Below are 18617 nucleotides of genomic sequence, written 5' to 3'. Positions count from 1 at the left end.
GGACCCCGATGTGGGACTTGATCTCGGGACTTCAGGATCGCACCCTGAGCCAAAGGCAGGCACTAAACCGCTGAGCTACCCAGGGATCCCCGACAATGTTAACATTATCTCTCTTGCGACATTAGAACATGTTGAGATTTGCCCAGATTAACTTTTTAGACCTGAGTCCTATGCGGGCCTATCAGAGTTTAGTAGAGACCACATGGATTCATTTAGTTTTCACAAAATCTGTGAAGAAATTATTAGTTCCACCTTTTTTCCACTTAAAAAAATCAGCAAGTTTCCTTTTTTATATATTTGTATTTTTTAAAGATTTTGCTTATTTATTCATGAGAGACACAGAGAGGGGCAGAGATGTAGGCAGAGGGAGAAGCAGGCTCCATGCAGGGAGCCTGATGAGGGGACTCGATCCCAGGACTCCATGAGCCAAAGGCAGATGCTTAACCACTGAGCCACACAGGCATACCTGTTCCTTCTTTAGAGAAGTTTTAGGTTCACAGCAAAATGAATGGAAAGTACAGAGAATTCCCATAAACCCCCTGCCTTCACCCATCTCTCCCACTATCAACATCCCCCACCAGAGTGGTTCATTTGTTATATCTGATGAGCCTACAGTGACACATCATAATCACCCAAAGTCCACACTTTAGTGTTTACTCTTGGTGGTGTTCATTCTAAGGGTTTTGACAAATGGTAATGACATGATGACACGTATCCACCCTTATAGTATCATGGAGAGTAGTTTTACTGCCTTAAAATCCCTCTATGTTCTGACTATTCCTACCCCTCAGCCCAAGCCCTGGAAACCACTAATCTTTTATTTGTCTCCATTCTTTTGCCTCCATTCTTTTGGATGTCACATAGTTGGAATCATATAATATATATAGCTTTTCCAGATTAGCTTCTTTATTTAATAATATACATTTGAAAAAATATGCATTTTTCCCTCTATGTCTTTTTATGGCTTAATAGCTCATTTCTTTTTAGAGCTGAATACTATTCCATTGGACTGATGGACCACAGTTTACTTATGCGTCCACCTACTGAAGGATTCCTTGGTTGCTTTCTAATTTTGGCAATTATGAACAAAGCTGCTATAAATGTGTGCAGGTTTTTGTGTGGACTTTTTCAACTCACATGGGAAAACACCCACAACTACTGGATTGTATAATACGAGTAAGTTTAATTTTGTAAAAAAGTGTAAATTGTCTTCCAAAGTGGCTGAACCATTTGACATTCCCACTAGCAATGAACGAGAGTTCTGGTGGTTCCACATCCTTGCCAGTGTTTAGTGTTGTCAGTGTTTGGATTTTGGCCATTCTAATAGACATGTAGTGGTATCTCATTTATTTTTTAAAATATTTTTATTTATTTATTTTTAAGAAAGAGAGAGCACGGTCAGGGGGGAGAGGCAGAGGGAGAGGGAGAAGCAGGCTCCCCACTGAGCAGGGAGCTTGATTCATCCCAGGACCCTTGGGATCATGCCCTGAGCTGAAGGTAGCTGCTTAACTGCTTAACCAACGGAGCCACCCAGGTGCCTCGTTGTTTTAATTTGCAATTCTCTAATGAAATGTGTTGTTGAACACCTTTTTATATACTTATTTGCCATCTGTATTTGGTGAGATATTTGTTAATGTCTTTTACCCATTTTTAAATTGGGTTCATTTTCTTATTGTTGAGTTTTAAGAGTTCTTTATATAATTTGGATAATAGTTCTCTATCAGATGTGTCTTTTGTAAATATTTTCTCCCGATTTGTGGCTTGTCTTCCTATTCTCTTACTAGTTCCACTTTTATAGAAAATAAATGCTGCAGATTACTGGGAGCTTACCATAATAGCCGCCACCAAAGGCAGCGCTAAACCGCTGGGCCACCCAGGATGCCCTTTTGTAGGCTTTTTAGAAGGTAAATTTGGGGATAAATCTGGTGCAGTCCTACTGGTTGCTAGTTGCTGCTCTCTTTGTCCCAAAAACCACATTTCTTGGAGGGAGATTCTAATGAGCTCACCTTGAGTCAGGTATCTCTCCTCGAACCAATCTGTTTGAAGGGACATGTAATAAAGGGATGGCTACATTTGTATAAGGGCTGTTCTCAGAGAAAGGGAGTCACTGTGAACCAGTTAGCCACCCAAAGATATATCTACTAAAAGCGTGTAGTTTTCCCAGTCTAAGTCTTGGCACTCAAAAGTGGGTAACTGAAGAACACTTAATAAGGGGATGAAGGGATCTCTCGTGACTCAGCGGTTTAGTGCCTGCCTTCGGCTCAGGGTGTGGTCCTGGAATCCGGGGATGGAGTCCCACATCAGGCTCCCTGCATGGATCCTGCTTCTCCCTCTGCCTCTGTCTCTGCCTCTCTCTCTCTCTCTCTCTCTCTCTCTCTCTCTGTGTGTGTGTGTGTGTGTGTCTCTCATGAATAAATAAATCTTTTTTTTTTTTTAAAGGGGGATCAAATAGGAAGAGTTTAGTGTAAGCAACAAGGGATATTAGAGTATCTTGGGGCTAGTGATAGTGGGTAACTCTTACCATGCAGGCCTGAAGAGAAAGATGACATAGTGGTTTTTGGACCCTGTGGGAAAGCTATAAAGAAAAGGCTGTGGTCTTTGGGAGAGGGTACCAACCAACCTGCAGTAATCCAGCAGTGTGGGGTCTAGGAAAATAAATACCAAGATTTTATTCTTCTCACCTGACAATTTTTTGGACAGCCAGAAGCCAGAGAGCAGTAGAGTCCCTTGATTTGGTTCTTTTTTTTTTTTTTTAAGATTTTATTTATTTATCCATGAGAGACACACAGAGAGAGGCAGAGACATAGAGGCAGAAGTAGGCTCCCTGTGGGGAACCGGATGCAGGACTTGATCCCAAGGTCCAGGAATTAAGGACCTTGGATCCCAGGACCTTGGGATCATGACCTGAGCCAAAGGCAGATGCTCAACCACTGAGCCACCCAGGTGCCCCCCCTTGTTTTGGTTCTTATAGGCCAGCCTCCTAGGACATAAGTCAAGGTGTGCAGGGAAGGAGGGAGAGTGGATATGGAGAGGCAAATAGAAGACAACCAACAAAATAATATAAATCCCAGTTTATGGATTAAAAACCTGTAGGTTTGGAGTGATGACTAGCTTAGATTCATACAGCTAATTCAGGGTCAGAGTTGGGTTTGAACTCAGTCAGTTTGACTCCAGAACCTATGCTTTTAATCACTGTGCTCTTATCACCTCTCAGATGAGGACCCTGAATTCAAATACCTCTCAGATGAAGACCCGGATTGACCACACTCAGTTCAGGTGAGTACTCTATTTCTCTGAGCTCCTTGCGAATTCATCTCTTAGCTGGAGCAGCAACAAGAGCACATAGTCCAGTTCCCTCAGAGTGAAAGCAATAGATTCACACTTACTGGGCTCCCTCTGGCCCCTCATCCTGGGCTTGGCAGAGCCATGTGGTTTGGAATATCAGAAGCAGTCAAAGTGGAGTCCAAGCTTCTTGCCACTGTGCTGGCAGCTCTATTCTTCGGGTAGAGTTGTGATGAGATTTAAATTGCACTCCAATTAAGCTTTTCCTCTCTAGGTCCTCAGGGAGCATTCTCTGGCTTGGACCATGCACTTGTAAGAGCTAATACCATTATCAGACACTGTTCATCTCATATAAATAAGCCCATTAGCGCCTTGTCTGTCTGGCCATGTACTTTCCTGCCACTGCTCAGAGTTCCAAAACACATTTCCAATCAGGCAAGCAGAGGAAAATATTAACAGCAATAGCATTCACTGTATGGTTTTATTTCCTGTCTCATTATTTTCCAGCTTTTTAACTAATAATTGGTAACATCTGTCATATACTTATTGTGTGCAAGGTACTGTGCTGTTTTTACATAGGTTGCCTCATTTCACCTTGACAATAGATCTAAAAGTAGGTACTACTTAATCCCACTTTACAGGATGAGCAAACAGAAGCTTATAGAGGTTAATTTGGTGTCTTCAGTGACGTAATTATTAAGTAGTAGATTTAAGATTTGAACCCAGACAGCCTGACTCCAGAACCCACCCCTTAACTTAACCATGATACTCCTTCAAGTTCTGAATGGCCTTATTTATAAAATAGTGGATTCTGGCCGTTTTGAAGGTGAAATTCTGATATGTTTAGGGGACAAGGGTATGGTGGAGACTACTAGTGTTCCTGTAAAGTTTCCATCTCCGTTGTAGTTGAGTTGGGGCCATGTGACTATGTCTGGCCCATTAGGTGCAAGCTGAAGTGATATGTATTATTTTCAATACTCCCCGCACTATCAGCCAATTTATCTCTCCGGCCTATGGTTTCAGAAAGTGAAGATCTCAGAGATGGCAAAATTGCCACATGTAAGTTGCTTGGTGCTGCTTGGAGAGAGTCACAGTTATCTGACCTGCATTGGATGGTGACATGAGTGGGAAATAAACTTTTGTTAGGTTAGACCACTTAGATTTTGGGGTCTATTATCATACTGTATCTTATCATACTGTAATATAAACATTGTGTAGACAGTTCCTGTCTTATGATAGTTCAACTTAGAATTTTTTTGACTTTATGATGGTGTAAAAATGATACCATACTTTGAATTTTGATCTTTTCCCAGGCTAGCAATATGTAGTACAATACTCTCTTGTGATGCTAGGCAGTGGCAATGAACTGTAGCTCCCAGTCAGCCATGCAATCAGTAGGGGAAACAACTGATGCACTTACAACCATTGTTTTTCACTTTCAGTACAGTATTCAATAAATTATATGAGGTATGCAACACTTTATTATAAAATAGGCTTTACATTAGTTGATTTTGCCCAATTGTAGGCTAATGTAAGCAATCTGAGCACATTTAAGGTACCCTAGGCTAAGCTGTTATATAGGACATATATTTTTGACTCATGATAGTTTCTTTTTTTTTTTTTTAAAGGTTTTATTTATTTATTAATGAGGATGCAGAGAGAGAGGCAGAGACATAGGCAGAGGGTGAGGCAAGCTGCTTATTGGGAGCCTGATGTAGGACCCGATACCAGGACTCCGGGATCACGACCAGAGCCAAAGGCAGATGCTCAACCACTGAGCCACCCAGGTGCCCCTCGACTGATAATATTTTCAACCTACAATGCATTTATTGGGACATAGCCCCACTGTAAGTTAAGGAAGATCTGTACAAATACACAAATTGGTATCTCAAAGTAGGGCACTGCTCTAACAGCTTAATGGTCTGAGAGGAAAACTAACGTTGGAGACTGGTAATGTCTCAGTGCACGTTCTGTGGTGCTGAAACATTATCAACTGGTCTAACTTGGGAGGCAGAATGCATGTTTACTTATATGACATCTCTAGGAGGAGAAATGGAAAAACAGAACATTAGTGGTGCATGTTGGCTACTATGGGTTGCTCCTCACAAGGTTTTACAAGAAAAAGATGACCTCAGAATAAAATTGTCCAGAGACTGTCAGAATGGGTAAAAAGAAAGCAAACAAACAAACAGACACCCACGATCCACTATGTATTGTGTACAAGAGATGTGTATTAGATTCAAAGACAGAAATAGGTTGGCAGTAAAAGGATGGAAAAACATATACCATGCAAATAGTAGCCAAAAGAAAGCTGGAATGGCTACACTAATATTAGGGGGGAAAAACCTTTAAGACAAAAAATTGTTACTAGAAACAGAGAAGAAGAAGAAAAAAAAAATAGAAACAGAGAAGAACAGATTTAGTCTTTTTTTTTAATTGCAAAAGAATCAAACAATCAAGAAGGTATAAAAATTATAACACATGTGCATCGAACAACAGAGCCCCAAAATACACAAAGCAAAAACTAAAAGAACTAAGAGAGACAATACTACAATAAGAGATGAGGACTTTAATACCCCACTCTCAATAATGGATAGGATATCCAGGGGACTTAAAAGATCAAAAAGGATGTAGAGACTTGAACAACAATATAAACAAACTAAACCTAATACAATAGACAGCAAAAAAACTTCCACTCAACAACATCATAAAATACATTCTTCTCAAGTGCACATAGGACATTCTCTATAATGGACTATATGTCAAGCCATAAAACAAGTCTAAATGCATTTAAAAGGTTTAGAATAGGGGATCCCTGCGTGGCACAACGGTTTAGCGCCTGCCTTTGGCCCAGGGCGCGATCCTGGAGACCCGGGATCGAATCCCACGTCGGGCTCCCGGTGCATGGAGCCTGCTTCTCCCTCTGCCTGTGTCTCTGCCTCTCTCTCTCTCTCTCTCTCTCTCTGTGACTATCATAAATAAATAAAAATTAAAAAAAAAAGTTTAGAATAATATATGTTCCTTGACAACAAAAGAATGAGATTAGAAATAAAAAACAGAAGGAAATTCACAAACGTGGAAATGAAACATATTTCTTCGGGATAATCAATGGTCAAAGAAACCAAAGGGAAATTAGAAAATGCTTTGAGATGAATAAAAATGAAAACATAGCATACTAAAGCTTACAGGATATAATGAAAGCAGTACAAGGGAAATTTGTAGCTGTAAACACTTATATTGGAAGAGAAAAAAGATGTCAAATCAATAATCTAAACTTTCTTTAGGAATTAGAAAAAGAAGAGTAAACTCAAAGCAAGCAGAAGGAAGGAAATAATAAAGATTGGATCAGAAATAAATAAAATATAAGTAGAAATACAATAGAGAAAATTAACAGAACCAAAAGGATTTTTGTTCTTTTGCTTTTTCTATTTAAAGATCAACAAAATCTTAAAAAAAAAAAAAAAAAAAAGATCAACAAAATCGGGCAGCCAGGTGGCTCAGCGGTTTAGCGCCACCTTCAGCCCAGGGCCTGATCCTGGAGACCCAGGATCAAGTCCCATGTCGGGCTCCGTGCATGGAGCCTGCTTCTCCCTCTGCCTGTGCCTCTGCCTTTCTCTCTCTCTCTGTGTCTCTCATGAATAAATAAATAAAATCTTAAAAAAAAAAGTGCTCAACAAACTAGGACTAGAAGGGAATTTTGTAATCTAAAAACCACCTACAAAACCTCCACACTGATACTGTACTTAATGGCAAAAGCCTGAAATCTTTTTCCTTAACATCAAGAATGAAATAAGAATGTCCACTCTTGCAACTTTTATTCAACATTGTACTGTGGGGCCTAGCCAGAGGACTTAGTCAAGAAAAAAAAAGCATCTAGATTTGAACAGAGGTAAAATGATCTCTGCAGATGACATCTTCAAAGGAATCCACAAAAAACTCGAATGCAGGATATAGGATCGATATGCAAAAATTAGTTTGTATTGAGAAAGCTTGTGAGAAAGAACATGAGCTGGGGAAGGGACAAGGGGAGAAGGAGAAGCAGGCCCTTCATGGAGTGGAAAGCCTGTTGTGGGACTTGATCCCATGACAGACATAAGCCAAAGGCAGACACTTAATCAACAGAGCCACCCAAGTGCCTCAAGCATCCAACTCTTGATTTCAGCTCAGGTCATGATCTTAAGGTGGTGGGATTGAGCCCTGCCTTGGGCTCTGCACTGGGCATGGAGCCTGCTTAGGATTACCTCTCTCCCTCTCCCTCAAACGAGAAAAAAAAAAAAGAATTCCATTTACAGTAGTAGCACCAAAAAGAATAAAATATTTAGGGATAAATTTAACAAAAAGAAGTGTAATACTTGTACACTGAAAAATGCAGAACATTGTTGAAAGAAATTAAACACCTAAATAAATGGAAAGACATTCCGTATTCATGAATTTTAAGACTTAATATTAAGATGACAGCACTCTCCAAACTGATCTACAGATTCAATGTAATTGCTATCAAAATCTCAGCTGGAGTTTTTCAGAAATTGGTAAACTGATCCTAAAAATCATATGGAAATGCACAAGATTCAGGTTAGCCAAAGCAATCTTGAGAAAGAAGAACAAACTTGGAGGATTCACATTTCTTGATTTCAATACTTACTATAAAACTACAATAATTAAGACAGTGTAGTAGTGGCATAAGGATAGACACATAGATCAATGGAATAGAATTGGGAGTCGGGAAGTAAATCCATACATTTGTGATCAATTGATTTTTGACAAGTATGCCAATACCTTCCAATGAGGAATGAATAGTTTCTTCAACAAATGGTGCTGGGAAAACAAAATGCGAAAGAATGAAATTGGGCCCCAATCTCACACAAAAATTAACTCAAAATTTATCAAAGACCTAAATTTAAGAGATAAAACTATAAAACTTTTAGATAAAACAGGTGTAATCTTCATGACCCTGGATTAGGCAATGGTTTCTAACATATAATACTAAAAGCACAAGCAACAAAAGAAAAAATAGACTTCATCAAAATTAAACACTATGAAATGTTTCTTTTTTTTATTTTATTTTATTTTATTTTATTTTATTTTTTTTATATGAAATGTTTCAATGGGCACTCTAAAGAATGTGAAAAAATCCAAAGAATAGGAGAGAATATTTACAAATCATATATATATGTAAAAGTTTAGTGTCAAGAATATATAAAGAATGATTATAACTCAACAACAAAAAGGGAAATAACCTAATTTAAAAATGGGCCAAGGATCTGATAGACATTTCTCCAAATAACATATATGAATGGCCAATAAGCACATGAAGAGATGTTCGACATCATTAGTTATTAGGAAATGCAAATGAAAACTATGAGATACAATTTCTCACCCACCAACCTAGCTATAATCAAATAGAAACAATGACAAGTGCTGGTGAGAACATGGAGTCATTGGAAGTCTCATATATTGCTGGTGAGAATGTCAAATAGTATGGCTACTTTGGAAAACAGTTTGCCAGTTCTTCCAAATGTTAAACAGAGAGTTCCTCTATGACCCACCAATTCTACTTCTAGGTATTTCTCCAAGAAAAATGAAAACATATGTCTACACAAAAACTTGTACATAAATGTGCATGATAGAAATATTCAGAATAGTCCCAAAGTGTAAACAACCCACAAGTCCATAAACAGAGGGGTTGATAAAATATGTTATATCTATATAATAGAATATTATTCAGCTATAAAAGTAATAAAGTAGTAATTAATATTTTAAAAACAAAATGAAAACAAAATAATTCAAAAAGATATATATAACCCTGTGTTTGGGATGCCTGCGTGGCTCAGTGGTTGATTCCAGGGTCCTGGGATCAAGTCCCACATTAATCTCCTGCAGGGAGCCTGCTTCTCCCTCTATGTCTCTGCCTCTCTCTGTGACTCTCATGAATAAATAAAATATTAAAAAAAAAAGATTTTATTTATTTGTTCATGAGAGACAGAGGCAGAGACACAGGCAAAGGGAGAAGCAGGCTCCATGCAGGGAGCCCGATGTGGGACTCGATCCTGGGACTCCAGGATCACGCTCTGGGCCGATGGCACATGCTAAACCGCTGAGCCACCCAGGGATCCTAATAAAATAAAAGCTTAAAAAAAATACACCCCTATATTTATTGCAGCATTATTTTATAATAGCCAAGATGTGGAAGCAACCCAAGTGTCTATCTGTAGATGAATAGATAAAGAAGTGATTTTATATATATAATGGAATATTATTCAGCCATTAAAAAAATGAGACCTTGCCATATGTAACAACATGGATGGGCCTAGAAAGTGTAATGCTGAGTGAAATTAGTCAGTCAGAGAAAGATAAACATCATATGATTTCACCCATATGTGGCATTTAAAAAACAAATGAACAAAGAAAGACAAAAAAAGAAAAAAAAAAAAGACAAAAACCCCCAGACTCTTAAATACAGAGAAGAAACTGGTGGTTGCCAGAAGGGAGGCAGACAGGGAAATGGGTGAAATAGATAAAGAGGATTAAGAACACACTTATCTTGATGAGCACTGAGTAATGCAGAGAATTGGTGAATCATATATTGTACAGCTGGAACTAATACAACACTGTGTGTTAATTATACTTGAATAAAAGCACATATACACACAAAGAAAAAAGTGATGAAGTATGGATTCACATTTCCATGTGGTTGAACTTTGAAAACATGATGTTAAGTGAAAGAAACCAAACACAGAAGACCACATATTATATGATTCCATTTATCTGAAATGTCTAGAATCAGCAAATCTATAGAGGCTGAAAGTAGGTTAGTGATTTCTGAGGGATGGCTGGATAGGAAAAATGGGAGTGACTGCTAATGGTTGTTTCTTTTATCCTTTTTTAAAAAAAGATTTTATTTATGTATTTGAGAGAGAGAGAGTACGCACATAAATTGGGGGGTGGGCAGTGGGAGGGGGAGAAGCAGGCTCTCCATTGAGCAGGGCTTAATCCCAAGACCATGAGATCATGGCCTGAGCCAAAGGCAGACACTTAACCGATTGAGCCACCCAAGTGCCCCAGTTATGTTTCTTTTCTGAAATTAGATAGTGGTGATGGTTGCAAAACTCTGTGAATATACTAAAAACCACTGAATTGTACATTCTAAATGGGGAAACATTATGGTATGTGAAGTATATCTCAATTTAAAATTAAAAAAGAATATGTTTGGCTGTTTTGTCAGCAGAAATTAAATGATATAGACAAAGTCCAGGATATTGAGGCCAGTTGACTTAGAAAAGCTGACTGCTTCTAGTTCCCAAATAGTAAGAGATGGAAATTTAAAAGGCTTTGCATGACAAAGGCCCAAGAAGATGTTTTAGTTGATTAAAGTGAATCATGGAAAATCTCTGATTAAATGTGTATTCAGCTAGCTTCACGGAAATCACTATCACGTTGAAAGAGAGAGCCTGGGGGCAAGAAGGCAAAAGAATAAAGCAAATTTGGAGACTATGTCTTACAAAAGAACATTGAGTATGGGTATTGGCAAATGGAACAGTCTGGATGCCGATAGATGAGAAACTTAAGAAGTTTTTGAGGAAACTGTTTTGTCAAAGAAACCACAAGTTTGTGTAAAAAGCCCAAATTCGTTAGTTAAGCCTTAAGACAACTTCTGGCAGGAAGTTGCACTGTCCCTAGGGAGAGCATTCTCCCCAGCTCTCTCTTTAGATGTAGCCAAGGAGAATAAGGGTCCAGGAAGAAGCCCTTCAGAACTTGATGCCAAGATCACAAAGGAAAATAGATGAGAGAGTCCCTGCCCCAGGCTAGCTAGTCTTGATATCTGCCCATTGGTATTTTAGCATTGTGATACCAGTGTATCTGTGGAACACTGACTCTCTTGGATCTTTCAGTCTTCCCCTTTCTTTTTTTAAAAAAGATTTATTTATTTATTTGGAGAGAGAGTGAGAGAACACTAGTGTGTGTGTGTGTGTGTGTGTGTGTGTGTGTGTGGGTGGGTGGGGTTGCAGAGGGGCAGTGAGAAAGGAAGAGAATCTGAAGCAGGCTCAGACCCCATGCCCAGCAGGGAGCCCCATCATGGGGCTCGTTCTCATGACCCTGACATCATGACCTGAGCTGAAATCAAGAATCCGATGCTTAACTGACTGAGCCACTCAGGTGCCCTCTATCTTCAACCTTTCTGAATGGGAGTGTTTATTGAAGTTATCCTCTTTCTTTCTTTCTTTCTTTCTTTCTTTCTTTCTTTCTTTCTTTCTTTTTTTTTTCTTTCTTTTTTTTTAAGATTTTATTTATTTATTCATGACAGACAGAGAGAGAGAGAGAGGCAGAGACACAGGCAGAGGGAGAAGCAGGCTCCACGCAGGGAGCCCAACATGGGACTTGATTCCGGGTCTCCAGGATCACACCCCGGGCTGAAGGCGGCGCTAAACTGCTGGGCCACCAGGGCTGCCCAGTTATCCTGTTTCTGATCCATTATTGTTCGTTGTAGGTTAGCATGGGTATGAGGCAGACAACCTGCCTTTTTAGTTCCTAGGTCTTTAGTTTAAGAGAAGTTGCCTCTGTTCTTGATGGGGAGGACTATGAAACGCAATGGCATTTGGATTGGACTTTGCATTGTTTTCCACAAGGACCAGTTGAAGATGTTTTACTTGTGGGAAGAAAGGAACAAACAAGTGTTTATTTTTGAAAAATATTTTATTTATTCATTCATTTATTTGAGACAGAGAGAGAGGCAGAGACCCAGACGGAGGGAGAAGCAGGCTCCTCGCAGGAAGCCTGATGTGGGACTTGATCCCCGGACCTGGGATCACGCCCTGAGCCAAAGGCAGACTCAACTGCTGAGCCCCCCAGATGTCCCCAAACAGGTGTTTAAAGACCAGAAGAGTATACTTTGGTGGAGACTGTTAATTGCTTACCAAATGGGCTCACCATACACTCCTCTAAATTTCCCAGCCTGCAATATTGGCCAATAATTTTCTTTTCTTATAATGTCTTTCTGATATCAAAGTATCAAGTTTTGCAAGCCTTATAAAAATGAGTTTGGATATCTTTTTCTCTATTCTCTGGATGCATTTGTTTATATAAGTATTACTTAGACTTTATATTTTTGTGAAGCCATTTGAACTTGTAGTTTTCTTTGTGGGAAGAGTTTTAATTTCAGATTCAATTTCTTTGATAGATATGAGACTATTGGCATTTTAAAATTTCTTCTTGTGGTAATTTTGGTAAATTATCATCTAGGGAATTCATATATTTCATCTTAATTTTCCAATTTATTGGCATAAATGCAGGCATACAGAGTATCAACTTATTTACATAAAGTTGTTTATGATATCCTCTCATTATCTTTTTAATGTATGTAAGATCCATAGTGATATCTCATTTTTAATATTTGATTTTGGTATTTGTGTTGTCTTACTCCCCTTTTTCTTTCTCTAGATTTGTCTATCTAGGGTTTTTAAAAATATGTATTTTATTTATTTATTTATTTGAGAGAGAGAGAGCTTGTAAGCATGTGCATGTGTGAGTGGGGGGGGCGGGGAGCAGGGGGAGCAGGAGAGGAAGAGGGAAAGAATCTCAAGGACTCTGTGCTGAGTGAGGAGCCTGACATGGGGCTAGATCTCACAACCCTGGAATCGTGACTGGAGCTGAAACCAAGAGTGGGGGACTTAACCGACTGCCCCAACTAGGTGCTCCTTTCTAGGGGTTTATCAATTATATTAATCTATTTAAAGATTAAGATTTTGGCTTTGTTGATTTACTCTATTGTGTCTTTTTTATTTTATTTTATTTTTATTTTTTAAAGATTTTATTTAATTATTCATAGACACAGAGAAAGAGAGGCAGAGACACAGACAGAGGCAGAAGTAGACTCCATGCAGGGAGCCCGATGTGGGACTCGATCCTGGGTCTCCAGGATCACAACCCAGGCTGCAGGTGGCGCCAAACCGCTGCACCACTGGGGCTGCCCTATTGTGTCTTTTTTAAACATTGATTTCTGTTCTTTTTTGCTTCCCTTCTCCTTTATTTGGGCTTAGTTTGCTGTTCTTTTTCTGGCTTTTGAGTTAGAATCTTAGATCATTGGTTATCAACCTTTCTTATTTTTCAATGTATAAATTTAAAGGTATATGTTTTATTCTAGGCATTGTGTTAGTAGTATTATTGGCCACATCATCTCCCTTCTCCCACACAGCAAATAGTAAGAGACTCCTAATGGTGGAAATGTAGAATGGAACTTGCATGAATCTCTGAGTCATTGTTTGGAGGAAAGCCATGCAGAAGAGCTACCTGACCTGCAGTGGCTTGTGATATAAGTAAGAAGCAACTTTGATGTATTTGGCTACTGAGTTTTCTATCTCGTTTATTTGTTTTGTATTGCTTGCTATAGCTTAGCCCATGTTGGCTGATATAAGAGGACTTGTCTCATATCAGCTCCTGTGTTGTTGTTGTTTTTTTTTTTTTCACTATTTAAAAAAACCCAATGAACAGTCCTAAGGGGTACAAGAAGGATGAGCAACTTTCTGAAATCCCAACCACTGCACAGAGAGCATTGAATAAATCTGCCCACATGACTTTGGCACTGACAACTGAACAGAAAGAATATTCAGAAAGTCTGTGGAAGGGGGTGCCTGGGTGGCTCAGTCACTTAAGCCTATGACCCTTGGTTTCAGCTCAGGTCTTGATCTCACAGTTGGGAGATTGAGCCCTGCATGGGGCTCTGTGCCAGCACACAGTCTGCTCCAGATTCTCTCTCTCCTTCTCTCTCTGCCCCTCCCTCCCAATCAGTAGCGTGCACACGTGCATGCTCTCTCTGTCTCTGTCTCTGTCTCTCTCTAAAAAAAAAAAAAAAAAAAAAAAAAAAAAGAGTCTGTGGAGTAATTGCTTGGACAAAGCTGTCCCTTACCAAACTATAACAGAGCCATGGTCCTTGTGGGACAGCCTGGTGTTCTGAGAACCAGGACTGCCTGATTCAGATGCATCTGTGTATGTCTGGAGCAGTTGTGGGGAGGCGGCAGGCAGTACTCTGTTGTCAGAAGGATCAGGGGACCCTTGGGAAAGGGTCCAGCTTGTGAATGTTGTTCGCATTGCCCTGGCCCTGCCTCAGAGGGAGACGCTATAATGTCAAGTGAATAAAAGCAGGGTGATTTCACTGAAGTTTCTCTGGGAGTATCAAAACTCCTTCCTTTGTGTTTTCCACAATAGTGACCCACAGAGGAGGGAAGGATGTTGGAAAGAACCTCCAACTTCTTCTTTTTTTTTTTTTTTTTAAGATTTTATTTATTTATTCATGAGATACACACACACACACAGAGAGAGAGAGAGAGAGAGAGAGAGAGAGGCAGAGACACAGGCAGAGGGAGAAGCAGGCTCCATGCAGGGAGCCCGACGTGGGACTCTATCCTGGGACTCTAGGATCACGCCCTGGGCTGAAGGCAGCGCTGAACTGCTGAGCCACCCGGGGCTGCCCAAGACCCTCCACCTTCTTGATGGATAACCCTAGGAAACAGGTTGCACACAGTTGCCTGAACTGTCAGCTGAACCAAACTATGTCTGGAAAAGGAGAGTCTGAAGAGTTGCCATGAGAACTGTTGTCATGATAGAGGCACCTGAGTGTCTCAGTTGGTTAAGTGTCTGCCTTTAACTCAGATCATGATCCCAGAGTTCTGGGATCAAGCCCTGCATCGGGCTTCCTGCTCAGTGGGAGAGTCTGCTTTGGGAGTCTGCTTTTCCCTCTCCCTTTGCCCCTCCCTGCCCACCACTTGTGTTCTCTCTCTCTCAAATAAATAAAATATTTAAAAGAAAAGAACTGGCCATGACTTCAATGTTCAGTCTGATTGAGAACCAATCACCAGCTAACCAAAAGGCAAGGGAGATCAGAGGGCCAAAGTGGTAACTCAGCACTCTTCCCAGATCCTCAGCTAAGGAGGAGAGAACCTGGGCCAGGGTGGGGTGTGGGGGGAGCAGGTAGGCTCAGCCAGGTGCCTGCAGCCTTCAGGTTCATAGGAAGGCCCACAGGCCAGGTTAGAGACAGGAAAGCCCTATGCAGAAGACTAACCCCTGCATAGGGGCTTACTGAGGGGTGTGTATACATAAGTAATGCTGTGAAGAAGAAGACCTGGCTTGGAGTCTGCCTTTATTGGAAGTCTGCCAGGTAATTAGTGCTGCTGCCTCCTCAGACTTGCCCTTTCAGGCCCGGGAAGATAACACCCTGATGTTGCTAGCTCTTGAGTGTTGTACAAATCCTCATGGTTTCCTACACCCTTCCCACATCTTTGTAAATAGTCCTTCTATTAAATTATCTGTTAAATCAATTATTCCAACATGAATGTACCATCCATTTGCTACTAAGACACTACTGATACAGTGCTATTCTGTTGATGGCTCTGGGAAGGCCCCCTGGGACTCTGGCTCTCATCAGCCAGCTCTGGGAGACAGAGGATGAGGATGAGGTTTAAATGGTGGACTCCTGCAGGGGAGATGTGTGAGGAAGACACAACAGGTAAGGATAGAGACTGTGATTTCATTGTCATACTTCAGAGGTCCTTGGTAGGAATGGAATTTGGCAATGCATTTAGACCTGACATGTTGGGATAGGTAGAGATTAGATAGATCCAATTCAAAGCAGGGTAGGGTGATGCTAGTAGGAGACAGAAAGGCTAATAAAGTAAGACAATAGCCCAGGACCATGAATCACCTAGATCTTATTCCACTTGCTCTCAGGAGAAGAGCTGAGCAGAAGGATGGATTCAGGTTGGATGAGTGATTAAAGTCAGAGCCCATGAGGAAGGAGTAGGATGGGATGGGTGGTACCTGGCACTGGAGTTGCTGCAGAGTTTGGCACTAGTGGGTTCCTCTAAAAATTTGGCAGAAGAAATGAAGATGCTTACAAAACAGCACAGGGAGGGCATTCTTCTCCACTGACTTTCAGAATATATTCTCATGGAAGGAATGTTTGAGACACTACTGGAAATATTCAGAAAACACAACAAGAGGTTGGGGAGGAAGGCATTAGGAATTTTAAAATAGCTTTGTTTTTTTTAATTTTAATTTAAAATAGCTTTGTTATAAATTTAATAAGTGTTGGAAAAGTGACAGGATTTAGAAAAGTTAATTAACAACAACAACAACAACAACAACAACAAAAAACCACCACCCTGGAGCACTAAATCTGGTTTTATTTACTCAGGCCATGTGGTACTTCCTTCAGTAAACTAAAGAATTTATAGACATTGGAAACTGAGTTTTTATTGTGTAAACTTAGAATAAGCAATCATGAATACACAACAGAAATAAAGTGGAGGGAAATGGCTGAGGTATTGTTCCCCTAAATTCTCCCACGGCCTTTTCACATCCTGTTTCCAATGTCTGGAACCTTCTTCTCCTTCCTCATACCTAGAAGAAGGTCAGGTTTTCTCATTATGCCCTGTTATAAGTCTTGCACTGTTCCTTTACAGAACTATCACTATTGGAAGCCATGCTTTCATGTGGTCATTTGATCAGTGTCATGTCTTGCTCCTTAGTTGATAACCTCCATGAAGCCAAGGGCTATGTTCTGATCACACTGTTGCTCACCCAGTGCCTGACACCTGCCAGATGCCTAATAGTTATTTGATAGGTGACTGCCTACACAACTTTTAAAGCATGCCAAGTTAAGACTGGCTTCCCAAGAAGAGAAGGTAAAGCATAACATAATTCTGGCATTCTGGGCCTGTTTTGCCTGCATTTCTCTCTGTAAATACATTCTTCTGACACTACGCTAATAAAGTGGGAGTATGCTACATTAGCATGGTAACTGCTGACACCAGGACTTTACTTGGGTGAAATCCTGCCTTCCTAGCATGAGATACAAATACCTTCTTTGATTCCCCCTAAATTGCCAAAAGGCTTTCACTTGAGTCAGAGGTCTTGGATCTTGGAGCGGCCACTCCAACTATGCAGATATCATGGCACACTGAGAGTGACCAGGAGAAGTTCTGAGGTGGTGAGGAGATCTAAACTGCACTGTATTGGTGCTTTTCTCTGCTTTCTTTGATGTGAGATTTTAGGCTTGCTATCATCAAGTTAATCATGAAAAACTATGGCAATTCTATTTGGAAAGGAAGGCTATGCCTCAGCAGAGTTATATGTGAGAGAAGAAACACCAGTGTCATTGGTCAGTGATGCTACAGAGCTGCTCCGTGTGGCCAGTGGGAGGTTAAGTGGAAGTGTGATATGATGGCTTCATTAAAAGACATTTGGCACATGCCCTCTGACTTTTATTCTTCCTTCCTTCCATTTCTTTCCTTCTTCATCCCTTCCTTCCTCCTGCCCTCCCTCCCTCCCTATTTCTCTTTCTTTTGAGTATACTTAACATGAGACTTACTGCCTTAATTGATTTTTAAGTGTACAGTACTGTTATATATGGGAACAATGGTGAACAGCTGAATTCTTCTATCTTCTTCTCTAGAAATCTTCTTCTTTTCTAGAATTCTTCTATCTTGCATAACTGAAAGTTTATATATGTTGATTAGCAACTTCCCGTTTCCCCCTTCCCCCAGCTCCTGGCAACCACCATTCTCCTTTTTGCTTCTATGAATTTGACTATTTTAGATAACTCATATAAGTGGAATTATGCAGTATTTTTCCTTCTGTGACTGTCTTATTTCTCTCAGTACAATGTCCTTAAGGTTCATCCGATGTTGTTATATATGGCAAATTTCCTTCTTTTTAAAGGCTGAATAATATTCCATTTTATGTGTATATCACATGTTCTTCATCCATTCATCCATTGATGGACATTTAGATTTCATCCACATCTTGGCTATTGTGAATATTGTTGCAGTGAACATGGGAATGCTGCTATCTCTTGAGATCCTGATTTTGATTACTTTGGATAAATACATAGAAGTGGTATTGTTAGATCATATGGTAATACAACTCAATAGCAAAACACCCCTAATAACCTGATTTTTAAAAAGGCTAAAGACTTGAGTAGACATTTCTCTAAAGAAGACCTAGGAAAGGCCAACAGGTATGTAAAAAGATGCTCAACATCACTAATCATCAGGGAAATGCAAATCAAAACCACAATGAGATATCACCTTACATATGTTAGGATAGCTAGTCTCAAGAAAACAAAAGACAACAAGTGTTGGTGAGGATGTGGAGAAATTAAAACCCTTGTGCATTGTTAGTGGGAATGCAAATTGGCACACTGCTATGGAAAATGGTATGGACATTACTCAAAAAACAAAAAATGGAACTACCATACTGTCTTTCCTCTTTCTTGCTCTATGATACATATATATATATATATATATATATATATATATATATATATATATATATATATAATGGCT

General features: G+C 39.9%; 1 protein-coding gene across 1 annotated transcript in view; it reads left to right on the top strand.

Annotated features, from left to right (window-relative positions):
* Nucleotides 1-987: 987 nt before the first annotated feature.
* The window catches only part of AMPD3 (adenosine monophosphate deaminase 3), a 71096-nt gene continuing 53466 nt past the window's right edge, over nucleotides 988-18617 (top strand). Inside the window, exons 1-2 of the mRNA XM_026008255.2 lie at nucleotides 988-1176; nucleotides 3215-3276. The gene's annotated coding sequence lies outside the window, so the exon portion shown is untranslated. The remainder of the gene's footprint in view (nucleotides 1177-3214; nucleotides 3277-18617) is intronic.

Source organism: Vulpes vulpes, chromosome 11 (genome assembly GCF_048418805.1).
Source record: "Vulpes vulpes isolate BD-2025 chromosome 11, VulVul3, whole genome shotgun sequence".
NCBI lineage: Eukaryota > Metazoa > Chordata > Mammalia > Carnivora > Canidae > Vulpes > Vulpes vulpes.
Note: the sequence above shows the minus strand (reverse complement) of the source record. Positions and strands in the feature narration are given on the sequence as shown.